Source organism: Pinus tabuliformis, chromosome 4_2, assembly GCF_031772625.1.
Source record: "Pinus tabuliformis cultivar Carrire ecotype Pingquan chromosome 4_2, CPIR1, whole genome shotgun sequence".
Lineage (NCBI taxonomy): Eukaryota > Viridiplantae > Streptophyta > Pinopsida > Pinales > Pinaceae > Pinus > Pinus tabuliformis.
Window position 1 is genome coordinate 1,133,810,640 of NC_142304.1, and position 18,362 is coordinate 1,133,829,001.

An 18,362-nucleotide genomic window follows, 5' to 3' on the forward strand; every position below is an offset into this window, starting at 1 on the left:
GTTGTAGCTCATGCACCTCTGTCTCCAGGCACTCTACATTTAGGTCCTCCTACAAGGTGGTCAAGAGCTCGAATGACTATTCAAAATGTTGCGTGCAGCCTGCTACTGCACTGTCAACTGCCGCTATTGTTGTTGTAACAGTGGTGGAACGTTGTTCCCTGACTTCTGACGGAGTTTAAGGTTGAGCCCTCAACTGCAATTCTATTATTTGCAGGTTCAACTACAGCGTGCGAACGCGCGCCTCAACCAGTTCTTCTTCTTGAATGTCCAACTCTAGGACCATTCGGCAGGCTTCCTCCAATACCTGCATGATTTTCATATTCTATACCACTATTGCACTGCATTCCCAACTGCTCGATATTGATGTGAAACTCACTCATTAACTACAGAGCGTGACTCTCCTGGGCCCTAAGTTCCGCGGTGACTCCATTGTGCAAGAGGTGGAGCGTCTCTCGAGGAAGCACGACCATATTCAATCCCACCCCTTTTAGGCTACTGACTATGGGCCTGTCGGCCTCATTTTCTATAGTAAGTGCCCCATCTGGTAGTAGTATCGCGTTGCTCACCCTTATGATCAGCATCTTTGTGGCAACTAAAGTGTCGATTGCAAGACTGGTGGACATTGTGCTAGTTTGTGGAGTTCGAGCCTAAAATTCCTACAACTCTATCCGAAGAGCCACTAATACCAATTTTTCCTGCTCTTCGAACTATTGGAGGGCCTCTGCAGTGACTTCCCTCACCATTTCTCCAATACCATGCAAATCACCCTCAGTGAGGGTGATTAGGTCCAAGGACTTCTTTGAAGCCTTGGTTTTCTTCCTTGACACTGCCTTCTCTTGTGGTTGCGGATGCTTGAGTTGGGTGGACATTGTCTGTGGGTTCACACCACCTTGTTCTATTGGCTCCTCTGTTTCTACCTCAACCTCGGGTGAAGGTGACTTCTATCCTTCGTGCTCTACTCCTCCTGTCTCCTATTGTTCTGCCAATTTCGCAGCGTCGCACTCTGCCTGGGTCTTAGCCTCTTCTTCCTCTTTTCTGCGTTTCTCATCCAGTTGCGCCATTTTGAGCTTTGTTTCTTCCTTCTTACGCTATGTGGCAGACTTTTCTGTTTCCACCGCAGATCCTGTTGCAGTGCACCACTCCGACAGCCAAGACTCTAGGGCTATAAAGATAACCTCATTTGCTGCCAGATAAGGTAATCTATTCCATGTCTTCATGGGGTCCTTCAGTGCCCTGATAAATACATGGTGGAAATCCACTTTGAACTCTACAAAGCTTTGCAAACTAGTGTATATTGTGGGTGACAACCGTGGCTTGCGATTGATCCCCATCTGGATACTCATGTCCATCAAGATCCAAAAGATCTTGCTTTCTTTTATGCGTTGTACGTCCTTGGTCGCCCACAGTGAAGCATACTTCACTGCCTCAGGAAGGTCTGACGCGACCAAAGGGAATTGGCTATATTTTGGTAGCTCCCATTCCATTAATACAATAAACAAGAAGAGCCACGTGTAGTGGAACATCTTGCCCTGCTCCTGTGCCTCACGACAGTCTACAAGGAACTCATCGCATTGATAATTCGCCCAGTTGAACTGGACTCCTTCAGCACATTGGGCTGCTAGTTCAATCACAGGCGCGAGCACCTCATCCGCGTGGCACCTCTGCATCACCTTCCCTGCTAATATTTGTGTTGCTACCTTGATTGTAGGGTCGCGAATGTTGGAGATGGCATATCCCCACTTCTTCTTCTCCAACTTGAATTTCTTCTTCATAGCTTCCGTGAGGGCCAACTTACCACCTTTTCCTTATGATATATTGGCTGGATCCTCCCCTGAGTAAGGCAGCCATGTGATATGATGGATCAAGTGGTTTGTGATGGGAATGGGCTCCTCTAGCCACAAACACCCATCATGCACCAAGCAGAGCCGTTGCCCGAGGACAAAGACGGTCACTGGGGTACAGTGGTCATGCAGTACCTAGAGCAGGTTGAGAAGCCCAGCTTTCTCTACACCCTTGAGCCATGTCCGCGGCTCTAATTCAATCTTTCCAGTATTCATGTCAATCAGTCGGTGCATTAGAAGCTCAGGCGCTAAATGCGGGAATTTCTCGTGATCTGCAAGGTCCCAATCTTTGAACTTTAGTATAGGAACCCTCCCTAAGTGCGTCCCCTCAAAAACAATGTCATTCAAGAGCAACGGAGTTTGCAGGGAGCTCTTGCTCTCGTCTATGTCCTTTGGCACCTTGGCTTTGCCCTTGCACAGAGGAACATATTCTGGTAACCTAGTAATAGGGTCTGCACCCTGGGTTTCAACTTCCATTTCCAAATCCTCCTCATTTGCTAGGATTTCTTTAGATTCCTCCTCGTCTGCCTCTAGATTAATGGCCTTCCCCTTTTCCTGCAAAGTGAGCTTGGTCCTCTATGGGTTTCTTAGTGAGATGTGCACTGGTAGCATAGTCTGCTTATCCTTCTTTGGTCTCAAAGTCCTGGGTGATTTAGGGACTTTGACTACCACTTCAGTGCTCTATGGGGTAGCTTCCACTACCTCAATTTTGTGCGCGACTTCCTTGGTTGTCACCGCTTTTGTGTCCATGGCTTCTGCAGGTGTCGACATAATTCTATTCAAGAGGTCCTGCATCTCCTTCCGCAATCTCTCAAATGCCGAACTTGCTCTCAAAGCCTCAAAATTTGCACGGCCTATACATACTTGATAGCGTGACAACTGAATTTTCAAAATGCCAAGTGCTTTTTCGCTGGACAGCCACTTGTAATTTATAGGGCCTTCTGAATTCAAATCCGACTGTTTCCCCCCACTTTCAACCCATTAATGTTATATTGGTGGCCGATTTTCAATAATATAATCCATAAATTTCACCTTAAGTGCCTGCCACCCACTCCATTTGGCCACAATCTAACCATCAAATCATGAACAGTGACTTTAATGGTGACTTTCTAGCTGACCTGCATGCTATTTCCACGAGTAGCACAGTTGCCTTTGCACTGTAGTGAACCCTGTGAGACTTCCCTGCTTCGCGTAGTCCTAAAATCGCACAGCTCCCAAACTAGAGCAGTGTAGTTTATAGTCCCGCGCCTCCTTTTAGCTGCCTAGAGTGCTAATACTATGCTACTTTCATTTAGTCACATGGCCAGACCGTCAGTGTATGGCTTCAAGCAACTACCATTCACCTTTCCTGGGAAGGGTTCTCCATTTAACTTGACTAGCTGTACCGCTCCTCCGTCATTAATATTCTTAATAACATAAGGCCCTAACCAGTGCATCCTGAATTTTCTAGGGAATTTATCAAACTTACTATCATATAAAAAAACCTGATTGTTTACATTAAATGTACGCATCTTGATGTGTCGATCATGCCATGCCTTTTCACGCTGCTTTTGGACCTGTTGGTGAAGCCTAGCTAAAAATATTTCTTCTTCAAGCTCATCCAGCTGTGTGAGCCTCTCTTCCAGGGTCCATGATCCATCATACCTATGAGAGCTACAATGCATAGACTAGGCATGGTGTATTCCATAGGCATTATGGCTTTCACACCATGGACAAGCCCAAAATGGGTTTGTCAAGTCAGCTTTTTGCATGTTATTCGATAAGCCCACAATACTACAGGTATGCGTAGGTCCCAATCACTTCGCTAAGCATTGCAACCTTGGTGTGCATTTTCAAGCACTTTGTTGAATGCCTCCACTGTCTCGTTAACCTATGGGTGTTAAGGTGTGCTCTTCTGGTGATATACCTAAAATTCCTCCATTACTGCCCTGATCGTCTCATTCAGGAAGTGAATACCACGATCACTCATCGAGATCCTTGGGCATCCAAATTATGTCAGTACATGCTTAAATAGGAACTTTGTGGTCGTCGCACCCGTGCAATCCTTCACCGGCTGCGCTTCTTCCCAACAAGTCAAATACTTCATCGCAGTGATATTGTACCTCACCCCTGTCTTCCCTTGTGGTTGAATGGGTCCTACAAAATCTATTTCTCACTTCTTGAAAGGTTGCAACGTCATTTGTGGACTCAAAGGAATTTGATCCCTCGACAATGGCCTTCCTGTTCTTTGACATACATCACACGCCTTGCAATATGCTTTTGAATCCTTATGAAGGGTTGGTCACCACAACCCTGTGCTTAGAATCTTATGTGTGGTTGCTCTTCCTGCATAATGTCCTCCCGCGGTGCCTCCATGAGCTTTCACGAGGATGTTGCTTCATTTGAACTTAGGTATATAACGTCGCAATGTCTCACCAATCCCCATCTTGTATAGATACCGAGCAATGACAGGGAAATCTATCACATGCACCACTAATTCCTTCTTTTGCTGGACAGAGTATCCTTCTGGTGTAGTTCTTGTTGTTAGGAAGTGTATTATATCCTCAAAATGACCATCTGCGACATGTACTGCAAATAGCTGCACGTCAGGAAATCCTTTTTCCAAGTTAGTAGTTTCCTCCCCTGTTTCGATGCATGACAAATGATCTGGTCCCGTGTTCAATTGTCCAAGATTCACAACAACTCCAAAATCATACTCTTGGAACAATAAGAGCCATATGCAGATTTTCCCCCCCAACACAAGCTTATTGACCAGGTACTTCAGTGTGGAGTGATTCATATACATTTTAAAATGGCCTCCTAGCAAGTAGCACCGGTACTTCTGGAGCACATACACCATAGCTAGCCCCTCGTGTTCAGTGGGAGAATAGTTCTTTTCTTCTTTGGATAATCTGCAACTTGTGAATGCGATAGGATGGTCCAAGCCTTCGCCTCCATCCTGTGTTCGTATTGCCCCTAGCGCTCTACATTACACGTCAACATGTACATGAAACTCTTTCTTCCAGTCCGGGAAGATTAGAATCAACACAGTAACCATCTTTTCTTTCAATATATCCAAGCTTTTCTTACTATCATCGTTCCAGTGGAATGTGACATCCTTCTTCAACAATTTTTCCATCAGCGCAGTGATCTGGTCATAGCCTTTGAGAAACTTTCTGTAATATCCCATATGTCCCAGAGTAGTGCACAGGTGTTTCGCACTCCTCGATGCTTCCAAGTTCAGTATCACCACAGTCTTCACAGGTTCTACTGTCAGTCCTTGTCTACAAACCACATGCCCCAATAGGTTCCCAAAAGGAATGCAAAATAGACACTTCTTGAGATTGAGCGCGATTTGGTATCTTTGACAGGTATCCAAGATCAGGCGCAAGCTTTCTACTTGGCACTTCACCAACGCAAATACAGTCCAGTCATCAAAATATACCTCCAGGAACTTATGAATAAATTCCTTAAATGCCACAACAACCACGCATGAAAATATTGTAGGCGCATTCTTCAATCCAAATGACATTACAGTTTATTGAAAACAACCCCACTCAGTCGCGAAGGTTGTCTTGCTCCTATCCTTCGGCACAATTTTGATTTGGTGGTACCTAGAGAACCCATCAGTGAAGGAATATGCTTCTTGGCCACCTACATTTTCCAACACTTCATCTGTTATCAGAGTCGGGAAAGGATCATGCACACAAGCATCATTCAGTTTGCTAAGATCCATGCATATCCTTATCTCATCCTTCTGCTTTTTCTCTTGCATCACCATAGTGATGCAGGAGCATCCAGCTAAGGGCACCATGACCGGGTGTTGGTCTCTGCCAAGGTGGAAAGTTTTATCAGTGTTTGGTTTCTTTATGTTTAATTAGTCAAAGCAGAATGTAGGGACTTGTTGTTTCTTTTTAATTTCAGTATTAGTTAGGGAACAGTATAGTTAGTTAGGGTCACTGTCACAATTGTCTGTCTTTTAGTGAATAATTGTCTTATAACTGTTTCTTCCATTTAGAACAAAAAAAAAAAGAGACATCCATGTCAATTGTAAAATCTTGCAGCAAGAAGAACCGAATGAATTAACAGTTATGTAACTAATAAAAGAAACAATTGAAGCGTAACTGTGCACAGTTCAGGTAACTGTGGGAAAACAGTACAAATACAAAATGTAAATCATTCTGAGGGGTTCAGCATAATTATCTACTTTTCTTTAAGCATTGAATAAACCAAAATAAGTAGATACTGTGCATGCCTATTTTCTCTCCTAAAGAACAGAAAGCAGACAACAAGAATTGCACGCGAGTTTCCAGTACGAAGGCTGGCAATCAACAAATAGAGACCATGACTGAAAGAGCCAAGCACATTACAAAAAGTTTGAGCAAGAGCGAGTATATAAACGCTGGGTAACAAAACCCAGGACAGAGGTAACAAGTATAACCCAATACATTGTGATTTCTTTTCATTCCAGAAAAAGAAAACATATATTTGTATACATATGACAGAGTCCGAGGATAACCCAACAAACAGCTAAAGAGCCAATTGAAACAATAGAACCCTAGACGAGGGTTCTAGACAGCCTTCAAACAGTATTTTATAATTACAAAATTTGCGGAATCAAACAAGGTTTTGTGCCAAATAACCCAGCTCGCATAGCGACGACAGAGGAGTATGAGCGAACAAGTACTGGGACTCAGTCTAACCTAATCGACAGAGACTAACACTAAAAACAAGTTGAAACAGAGGCAAGGCCTACCAGGAAAGGACCATGGTGATCACACCAACCACATCAAGGAGCAAACCCCCGACCTGCGCAATCAAAACAGAGCAAGAATGTTAGCCCAACTGTCAACAGTGAAAGGCAAATGAAGGGTAATGAACTATATACATAGTGAGAAAGAAACTTTTACCTGGAGATTTAGCCACGCGGGAAGAATGCAAACCAACTGAGCTATAATCCATGGTGACAACTTGAGACCGAGGAACAATTTTTGTTAGAACCAGAAAAAGACAAAGAGAAAAATAGATCATGGAGTGATAGTTTACCTTGAGCGAATTGTGAGCAGGAGGAGGCCACCGCAGTTGTGACCTGTAGCATGCACACCATTAGTCAAAATTAACAAGTAGGAGAACCACAAAGAAATTAGAATAGTAGAACAAATATCAATTGAGTAGCCGAATAGACAGTTACAACGGTCATTCTCTTACACCAACGAGTAGAGTCGTCACTCTGTGCTCAACGAACCGATCCCATAAGTCACCAGGACAAATGCAGGTGCTATATTCACAAGCAGTACAGCCCATAGCTCGCACACGCAAAGCCGTGGCTTACCACCAAACACTTACAGCATGAAAACCTTCTTTCTAGATCAAACCCTTAGCGCAGCAGAGTCACAGAACAAAAATGAAAGAATGACCATAGAAGGTAGGGTTTTGGCTTAGACCGAGGAGCGGGAAACAGCAACCAAGGAAAGGACTACCAGCACAGCGAAACTAATGACTGTCATAAATGCCACCAAACGCAATCTAGAATCATCCGAAGATTAACCACTAATCACCTTTGTTGAGTCACAAAATCACCGTTTAATCATTTACTTATTGATTAGTGCATTATTGTGTTATTTGATTAGAATTATTGCGTGGAACTATGAGCTGGTCGCATCACATAGGGCTTACCCAATCATATTCTTCCACAAGCTCAATGATGCTTGCTGCTAGCATCGTGTCTAGCTCTGAGCAGACCTTCTCCTTGTATTCAAATTGAGGCAGTAAGGCCTCTGCCTAACTGGCTTTGCGTCAGGTTTTAATGTGATCTTGATCACTCCTAGGTCTCCGATTATTCCTTTCAGATCCATAAAATTGGTAGGGAATAAGTCCTGGTATTCACGGAGAAATTCAGTGACCTTATCCACCATCACGTCATCCCAGTAGTCTCAAATCTTCGCGAATTTGGGTTCTACCTCTGTACCAATGTTCACTTATTTTGTTTCCACTGGAACAGTTATATCAGGGTTCTCAATCTGTGGTCCTTGAACCTCGCACCGGCCTTATGTTTCTGGAATGTTAATCTTCCATGGATCCTCATCCTCATCTTCAGCACTTACATTATAACATTCAAGCGCGTGACTCAGCTGAGTAGCCCAATCAACCTGAATTAGGTCTAAAGGATCGAACGGTATCCTAAAGATGGCTACTTTCTCCTCTTGTAGTGCTTCGTTAATACTGTCAAACCTGTCCTCAGAACTAAATGTCATCATGAATCCGTTGTGCAGGATATCCCATTCGCCTATCCCATGGTGCAGCTTTGTTTCTATCTACCTATTCATTGTGATAACATCCAAGGTATGCCAGAACAAGTGCACCCACTCAGGTTGGGATTTTCTCCATAAGCCTGCGTCCATTTGGCCAGATGCGTGTCTGGATCATTCTACCCATCATACTTGTTTGTCAGTCACATCTTAGGTTTCCTAAATCGTGTTCTCATCATCGTCCTACATTCGCGCCAATCATCAAAGCTTCCCTTGTGCGTACCCCACCATCTTGCGGGCATAGGGTACAGTGCCCAGTCCAAGGCATAGAAGTGTTGCTTTTCTGGTACCTCCCTTTAAAATGCATCTAAAAAGATATCTACCTCATTTAGACCATCATAAATAGGCATATTTCTTGCCTCCGATGACACACATCACAGCGACTGGGTCATCATGTTGCAATTCATAGTAGTTACTTCGTGTAACCGATTCTGCCAACGTTCTATTTCTTCGTCAGACTCCGAAGTGCAGGAACTCTCACGATCCCATATAATCCATCCATCTACAGTGGGATTCACCCAGTCCTAGTCTCATGCTATTATCTTATAGATGCAATCCAGATCATCATCACTCTCATAATCGCGGACTAGTTCCATATAGCGTGATCCTTCCGTAGGATCCAGGGGTAATATTACACGTAGTGATTTCTTCTCAAAGATCATCTTTCGCTTCATCAGATTGATTACCTTGTTCATATCATTAGTCCATTCAATTCCCAGGAGTGCAGGGTAGGGATTTCTATCATCCACTATCTCTATTATTTCAAAATCCACCAGCGCACTCACTCCCTCAATGTCCACGGTCATCCCCTACAGCCGCCCCATGGGGATGATTTTCTATTGATTCGCCATCCTTAGCTGAATTGAAGACCATTCCAGCATAGGTCTCTCCATTCACTCCCAAGTCTGCTTTGGTAGCAAATTCAGTCCAAAATGACCTGATCCATTTCATACTCTCCTATTTGTGCGATTAGTCTCATCTCCCGTCCTGTCGTCATTTTATGCTTGCCAATTTTTCATACTACGCGCAGCTCACGTGGCGTGGTCCTTGCACATATATTCATGAGTTCTTGTAACCATTTCACAGCCTTACTGTCATGCAGTAACTTCATACAGGTTTCCAAGAAATTTGTGAGCATTGAAGGGTCCATCTCCGACTCAATCTTATCCTTGCTTCCTGAGGTGGAGGCCTCAACGAAGCTCTTCTTAGCATCCATGAAGGTTTCACAAACGCACTCCAAGTCGAATTTAGCCCTTTTTTCTGGGGCTTTGCGAACCCGTGTACTCTTGAGCACTATGTTTACATTCGGATCCTCCTCGCGCTGCTCAGACCTCATCATTTGTAGGTTCTGAGTCGATGGAGGTGATAGTGCCCCTTTATCTCATATCGTAGCTATCAGTGTAGGACAGTCTTCTATTTCATGATCAAGAAACGTGCAATACTTGCACGACGGACTCATTGGATTAGTGAAATCGTGGGCATAGTGTCCTAGTCCTCTACAATTGTAGCAAATCAACTGCCCTTCACTTCTACCAGGTCCTCCTCTACCTCAACCTCATCTGCATCCTTGAAATCTTGTCCATACCATCCCTGCATTCTGGTCAAGGGGCCGCATTTCAGCTTGAACCCTATAGGTAGGAGTTCTATCCATCATCAATTCATAGTTCCTGCAAGTACACTCATCATGTCCTACCGACCTACAAAAGTTACAGAACAGTTGTTTCGGTGCTTGTACATACTTCTGTAACAAGTGACAGTTATCGGTGGCATGTTTTCCGACTACCTGATAGATAGCGCACCATAATGCAGGCCCCACACTAGGTCCTGCTTGAGCTTTTGGCCTTAAAGGCATTGGTCCTCCCCCTGCAAGGTAATTCGCAAAGACTGGGAAATGGTCCTTGTCATGACCCTGGATCTTTCATTTCAAGAACCATACTTCCTCATGTACCTCTGGTCAAACCGTCCTATCATGCTTCAGAAATTGCATCTCAAGGCACAGATTCTTCAGCTATGCATGAATCTGCTAAACTCCTAGATTAGGATTCGGCATTAGAGTCTCATGTAGTCTCATGGCAATCTCCAAGGCCTCTGCCTGAGTTGTTATCTTCTGCTGTGACAGCGTACTCCTTAAGTGTGGTAGTAGCGAAGCCACAAACCACTCCCGATGTTGTCCATCTGTCCAATTCATGTCAACTTTGTGGATTGTACATTTTAGCCTTTGATCTAGTTCCCAAGGTGTCTTGCCTGGTTTCATTGCGATCTCTTTGAATCCCACAATCGACTTTGCCTCCGATTTAGGCCTGCTAAATTCCCTATTTATTGTTGTCTAGATGTCCGCTACTCTAGCATTCCTGTTATCATTAGAGTACTTAATATACCAGTTAGCATGTCATCTTGCAGAGCACTACCCAGTGTCGCCTTCTTTATATGATCATCTATAACACCCTAAGCTTCCCATACAACCCTCACAACAAACCAGAATTTTTCCGGGTCCTCATTTCCCAAGCCTTTGAACATAGGCAACTTCACTTTGTTTTCCATACTGAACCACGGTGGAGGTGGAGGTGGTATGGGTGAAGTTGGAGGTGATGGTGGTGAAGTCAGAGATGGTGTGGGTGGAGGTGGTATTCACGGGAATCCTTTTCTTAATAACTGAATAGAAATTTATGGAGAAACCTTCGTTATCCCTATTTCATCTCTTCGCGGAGGTGAAATGAAGGGGCTATATTTCAAACCCTTATTTCCTTCATTCTTGTAAGTTTTTTCCATTCGCATAGTCCCAAACATCAAGGTAGCTGCATAACCCGTTTTTCGCACAACAACATTTTAATCCAAGTATTCAAAGATTTTGCTTACTTACCTCGTGGTCCTTTGAAAAAGTGTCGCTCTGCCTTGCTATAGCTGACTGAGGTATTGACCACGAGTTCAGTAACAAATCCTCCTATGACGTGATCGAGCCAATGATTGACAGTGCAGGCGATCTTATCCTCTGATGCTTCCAACCTTCACACCAGGTCTAGGGTCCACACAATAGGACCATCAAGTTTCCACCTTCCTTGGCTATCTTCTAACTTCGTGATCCATTGGTATAGCTCAATAGGAAAAGAGAAAAAAATGATCTCGTGGATCTCTATATATATCTACCGGTCCAATCACTATTCCTTTGTCAGTCATGGGTTTGTGTTCTCCTGTGTCGTGAATCGTGGATTTTTCTATCCAAACAGTCTCCAATCTCCTTCTTAGTTGGATTCTAGTGATACGACATCACACATCTATTATGCAGATTCTGGTCCTGGCAACGAAACCATTTTTTGGCTTGAGGGGGCCTAACCCATGTTCAGCATTAGTTAGCTAAAAAAATCCCTACACTGCTGGCCCTTGAGGTATGAGCCCACGGAGTGCGAACTGCAGTCTCACCCGAAGCAGTATGGGGGGATGTTGGAACCAAGTTTCTGCACCTAGAGATGGTTGTGATGTCGGTTTATTCTAGCTATACCTGCCTTTGCGTAGGTTTCTTAGCCCTTTGTTCCACCCTTCAGTACCTTCGCGAAAGGCAAATTTGTCTTTCGCATAACCCTAACCTGTGGCTCAAGGACTTTTGCGTTGCTAGGGCAACGAACTACGATATCTCCCAAACTATGCTCAGTGTCTTACTTATCTTATTAACCAATCTTAGTTAGCTTCGCGTAAACATATGTTCTTACTTGCGTTCTCTTAACTAACACATTTACATACACTTGTGCATCACATAAGTATTATAAGTGAAATTCATACCCAACATAACAAGATGCATAAACAGGAAATAAATAGGCAAAAATTGTGGAATACTTCTCCTTATTGATAATTCTGGATGATTACAGACTTGACCCACCCTGCGCACTTAGCTGCAGGGGTCCACGCACTCAGCTGTGGACTTCTACCCTAGGCCTCTGTGCAGTCAGCTACAGAGCCTCTACATACGCTATGACCCAAATTTAGACTTCTACCTCAGAGCTATCTCTCATACATCATGTATTCGTGTGCCTATCTTCTATTCTTCTTCTCAAACTACTTAGAGCTTAGCTCTATTTATACAATCCCATGGTCCACGGACTATCGGTAGATCTTTTATAGCCGAAATTACATTTCCAAAATAAGGGTGGACAACCCTATGACTCTTTAACACCTACGCGCTCCACGACCACAAAATGAGGATTCTTTACACTTAGATTACAAAATCTGAACAAAATATGGGCTTTTAGCCCCAAAACTACCCTTGGGGGATCCCATGTCCAACAACCATCGAGTGGCTTCACTAAGGGCAAGATCTCCATGTCAGGAAACAATGTCGCCTTCCCTACAACATGAAGCCCTTCACTAATGAGGTATTGTGTAATGTTTCTCCTCTTAAATTTTATGATGTATTATTAGGCCAACCATACTTGTGGAAGTGTCATGTTGTGTTTGAGTCTAGGCCTTTCACTGTCATTATTTATTTGGGAAATAATTTATACAGGATATCAAAGGTAGCACCTCCCACCATCATCTCTTTGATCTTTACAAATAAATGCAGTAAGATCATTTCCCATATTGGGAAATTTTTCTTCCTCATGATTTTCCCTCAAGGCAAGAAGAATATGATGGCCACATCCACAACCTCCAAATAACGCTCCTCCACATGGTAGCAGTAGATGGACAAGGTCATGGAAGAGTACATGGACATCTTCAACTCTCCCACAAGGGTACCCCTACAATGTTAGGTAAAGCACTCCATCTATCTAACCCCGGACATGTCGTTGTTGAATGGGTTGATCTACCAGTGTTATGTTCTAGAGAATGATGAAATTTAGAGGCAGATTCAAGATTTTTTGCAGAAAGGGAGCATCAGGTCAAGTTCATCACCCTATGGGAGACCGATCATGGTGGTACAAAAGAAAGATGACACATAGAGACTCTGTATTGACTATTGGGCGTTGAATAAGATCACTCTCTAGAATAGGTATCCAATTCCATTGATTGATGGCCTTCTAGAAAAGCTCAAGGGGCCCAGATATTTCAACAAGATTGACTTGAATTCTGGGTATCACCAGATACCAATTGAACCCTCCAATGTGTGGAATACTACCTTCAAATCCAAGAAGGGACATTTCGAATAGTTGGTCATGCCTTTCGGGTTGATGAATGCCCCTGTAACCTTCATGTGGTTAATGGATGACTTATTGCATCCCTTTACAAACTCGTTCATGGTAGTGTACCTCGATGACATCCTGATCTTCAGCTAGAGTTGGGAAGAGAACATACACCATATCTCACATGTCCTCCAAACCTTGTGACAGCACAAACTATGTGCCAACTTGGAGAAATTCACTTTTAGTATGACCCAGGTTTAATATATAGGGTACACCATTATTGAGCAAGGTGAGCATTTGGACCCAACCAAGATACAAGTGATTCAATATTGACCAACCCCAACCACTCTAATAGACCTCTGTAGCTTTCTGGGTCTTGCCAATCTCTATTATATGTTCATGTTGTGATTCTCTCATATCACTTGGCCTTTGAGTCAAGTCACCAAGAGTGGTGAAAAAACAAAGTTCTTTTGGTCAGAATCCCAATAGAAATCATTTGTCAAGTTGAAGCACGTCCTCTACTTTGCACCAGTGCTCACATTACGAGACCTACAGTAACCATATCAAATTGAGATAGACACCTCTGACTATGCTATTGGTGCAGTTCTTACCCAGTAGGGGCATCCGGTGGAATATCATAGTGAGACACTTTCAAATACAGTCTGAAAGTATCCCACTTATGACAAAGAGATGAATTTTATTGTGTAGGCATGCCGAAAATGGAAGCATGACATTTGGGGGAAGAAAATGGTCATCCACACAAACCACCGACCCCTACAGTTCATATAGACACATGGGAAGTTGCAAAATGATTGCCATCAAAAATGGTTCACATATCTACAACAATTCCATTTGAACATCAAGTATAAGAATGGAAACACCAATAATGTTGCAAACTATCTCCATCGACCACCGGTTATGGCACTTACCACTGTGCTCGAATCTTATGGAGATGAGACTTCGGGGTGGATGCATATTTACAAGAGTGATCCACAATTTGGAAACACATACCAGATGCTCTTTGAAGGAAATTAAATTCTAGATTTTCACCTCCAAGGTGCACTATTATGGCACCTGGGATACCTCTGTGTTCCTACAAGATAGCGTGCCAATATCATTTGTGAGGTGCACTATAATCTAGTCATTGGAAATTTCAGAGTAGTGAAAACAATGCCAATGTTGTAGAATTATTTTTATTGGTCGAACCTTCGACAAGATGTTGGGAAGTACATCACATCCTGCATTGCCTATGCCATTTCCAAACCAACAATCAAGAAGCAAGTCCTATATACTCCTCTACCTAATCCTAGTCGGCCTTGGGAATCCATCTCCATGGATTACATGTTGGGCCTTCCTTCTGCAAAGCATGGCAATGACTGTGTGTTCATGGTCGTCAATGAATTCTCTAAGCTTTCCATTCTTGCGGCATGCAAGAAGAGTATCATAGCAGAATCCATTGCTAAGCTCTTCTTTGAATGAGTGTGGGTACATTTTGGGATCCCACAATCCATTATCTCAAATTGGGATAGCAAGTTCTTGAGTACATTTTGGTCAAGCCTCTAGTCAATGTTGGATACCAAGATCATTAAGTACACAGACTTCCACCCCCAAACTAATTTCCAACCAGAGGTCGTCAACAAGATGATCATGCACATTTTATGCATGTACAACTCAAAGCATCCACGCACATGGGATGAAAACCTCCCCTATGTCTAGAACAACTAAAACAAAGCTCTCCATATCTCAACTGGCCACATCCCCTTTCAGGTGGGCTTGGGATTCCAACCACTATGTCCCATCGATGTTGCCATACCATTTGCAGTTACTCAAGCATATTCGACTCATGTGAAGTCTGAAGCTGACTCAGATAAAAACTTTATTGAGCACATTCAACACATCCACTAGCAATTCCATGACATATTGGACAAGCCCAATGCCAAGTACAAGAAGTGTCATGATCAACATTGTGTGCCACATAAGTTCTAGGTGAGCGACAATGTTTGGTTACAATTGTAGGAGTGCCTCGTCGGGCCTCACTGCAAGATTTTCTTGCTCTGATATGGGTTGTACACCATCACCAAGGATGTAGGGGACAACTCCTTCAAGCTCAACATTCCACCGTTCCTTGGTATGCACCTAGTATTCAATGTGGACTCGTTGCGACCATACTTTCCTCCATTGTTGGACACATCTGACGTTGTTGAGAAACTGACACCAACAGAGCTCAACCCAAGTTAAATCACGTAGACCACAACTAATAAGCTCATGGACACATAGATCAATAACATTCACCATCAAAGGATCTAGCTATATCGAGTTGTCAAAGCAGGCCAACTTCTTCACCAGGGCAAGTGGTTCACCAAGGACCAGATTCAACAAAAATTTCCTTACCTCATGGAGGCTCTACACGCAATGGGGATCATTTCTTCCTAAGGGGGGAGGAATGATCCAGGTGGATATTAGTGGCCACCTACCTATTCCACCTAGATCTCCAGCCGGTATCATCATTTTCCTTGATTACAACAACATTTACTATTTTTAGTAATTTTTCGGGTCCTTAACTTCCAGGACTGTTTTGACCCCTTAAACAACATTTTTTTGAGGTCTACAATAGGCCCATATTCATAGGTAGGGGTCTTTGAAAAATTTTGTAGTACTCGGAGAGATATTTCCAACAATGTATCATACATGCCAAACAAAGATCATATGACCAAGTTACAACCCCGGGAAGTTGGCTGCCCAACTAACCCCAATGGCGCCTAAAAATGCTTGGTGTTTCATCTTTTGGGGTTAGGGTTTTGGTTTTTTAGGGTTTTCCTTTGTTGTTCAATAATAAAAAGGCCCTTGATTATAACATATTTAATAGGCATGTATCCACCACATCTCTTCTCAAATATAATCTACCACCACCCAAGCTATCTTATTTCTATTTTGTATGTAGACATATTTCAGTTCATTAAGATTAATGAAATAAAGTTTTATTTTTGTTGCATCTCTGTGTTTATGTTTATATCTGTATATTGTTGCATTTTTGCATAAGTCTGAATCGAATAAAAATTGAAAACTTACTCACAAAATCAAACAACTTATCTAACAAAAGCGTAAAGGGTGGGAAATATTCTTGAACATAAGCATAGACTAATCCATGTTAAGGTAAGTTGCAGTGACCACAAATTAGAAATACTCAGAAAATATCCAAGTCTAAAAGGGTCAGGAATATTTATAAATGAAGATATTATCCCAGAAGACCAAGTTGAACTAAGAAATGAGGTCCAAAAGGTAAAAGGGGGAACAAAGGAAGGAAAATGGGCAATGATTAGAAATAAGAAATCTATTATTAAAGATAGAGTCGAAAATAAAAGTTATAAATATGAATTAGGAACATTTCGGGTCCTCTTTTGGAATTGTCCTAATTTTCCATGGTGTAGCGGTCCTACGTTAAGTTGGATTTCGAGTGATATTGATCTTAATCTCTTAGTTGAAACAAGGGTTAAGATATTGATCTTATTCTCTTAGTTGAAACTCGAGAACATGACGAATCTAAGGTCCCCCACATTGATGGATGTATTCTTTGGCCTGCTTAGAACAAGAAATCCTCTCATAGAGGAATTGGTGGTATATCGTGTTATATAAAAAATAACATTGCTTCCCACATTCAACTACATAATATTGACCCCCTCAATCGGTATGTTTGGATCGAAATCTCTGACTCTAATACCAATAGGATTTTTCTTGCAATTTGTTATTTTGATCCTATAAACTCTACCTCATATAAGAAGAAGAACCAGATAAATATTGTCCCTTCACTATATTAAAACAAGATATCCACAGTTTAAGGAATCGAGAAAACATCCTACTACTTGAATACTTCAATGCTCAAACTGCTACTAACCAAGCCAACCTATTAAGTAATAACTCTAACCCTAACCCCTTATGGCTTGATGAGGCTTGTGACTTAGCTAATATTTTCAAAAGAGATTCTAAAGAAACTAATGAGAACCTTTTTCGTAATGATGTAATCAATATTTGCAGTTCCAAAGATTTGATTACTTGTAATGGACTTAACAAACGACCTACCTCTGGATACATGACTTGTCTTCACGGGCGTGACAATAGTGTTGTGGACTATGTGATATCTAATTCCCATACCGTATTGTTCATTTTGACCTTCTAAATAAGAATGAGCTTGAATCTGATCACATACCTCTATCCTTAACCCTTTACCTTGATATGTACACCAACCACAAGCAAAAAAATGGTGAGCACCAAACACACATTTTCCTTGACAATAGAAAAATGGATCTCTTCTTACAAGATCTAACAATGGATTTCGGTTTCCTAACGCATAATGATAACATTGATCTTCAAAAACTTCCCACAACAAATTTCTAATTGGGGCATTGATTTAATGCTTGGAGCATTCCTTTGGAAGTTAGTATTTTCCAAAGATCAGTTGTATGCATTTTTTTCCAGTCTATGCAGCTTGTTGTAGATCATGGATTTTGAAGTGTGATAGTGGTATAACAGTACCTTTAGAGCTCGTATTTTCCATCATATATACCTCTGCCATATATATATCAGAATTAAATTTTTTACCATCAGGAGTAAAATTTTGCAGCAGAAGTATATTTTTTTTACAGTTCACAATTTCTTTAAAAATGCATTCATTAATATCTATTGTGGGAGTGATCCTCAATTGGAAGGAAAATTATCCTGAGTGGTCTCAGAAAATCAAACACACTCTCATTTTTAATGAGTTGTGGAAAGGAGTGTGTGTTGGAGACAGAGACAAAGAGCTAGAACAGCCTACCTCAGACAAGGAATTCTCCATTTGGGAAAATAAGAACAACAAGGCTTATGCATTGATTTCAGCATCAATAAATGAAGAGGTGAGTCACCATATTTCGCCATTTTCAAATGCTTTTGAAGTGTTACAAAAACTGAAGGAACTCTATGACTCACACTCTACAATTGAAGTTGTTCAACTCATGATTAAATTGTTTAGCCTTGAATTACAAAATGATGATCCTCTTGCTCTTGCATCAAAAGTAAAATCTATTATGCATGATATCAAAGTCACTAATGTTGAATTGGACATTCCTCTGATAGCTTTTCTCAAGGTACTT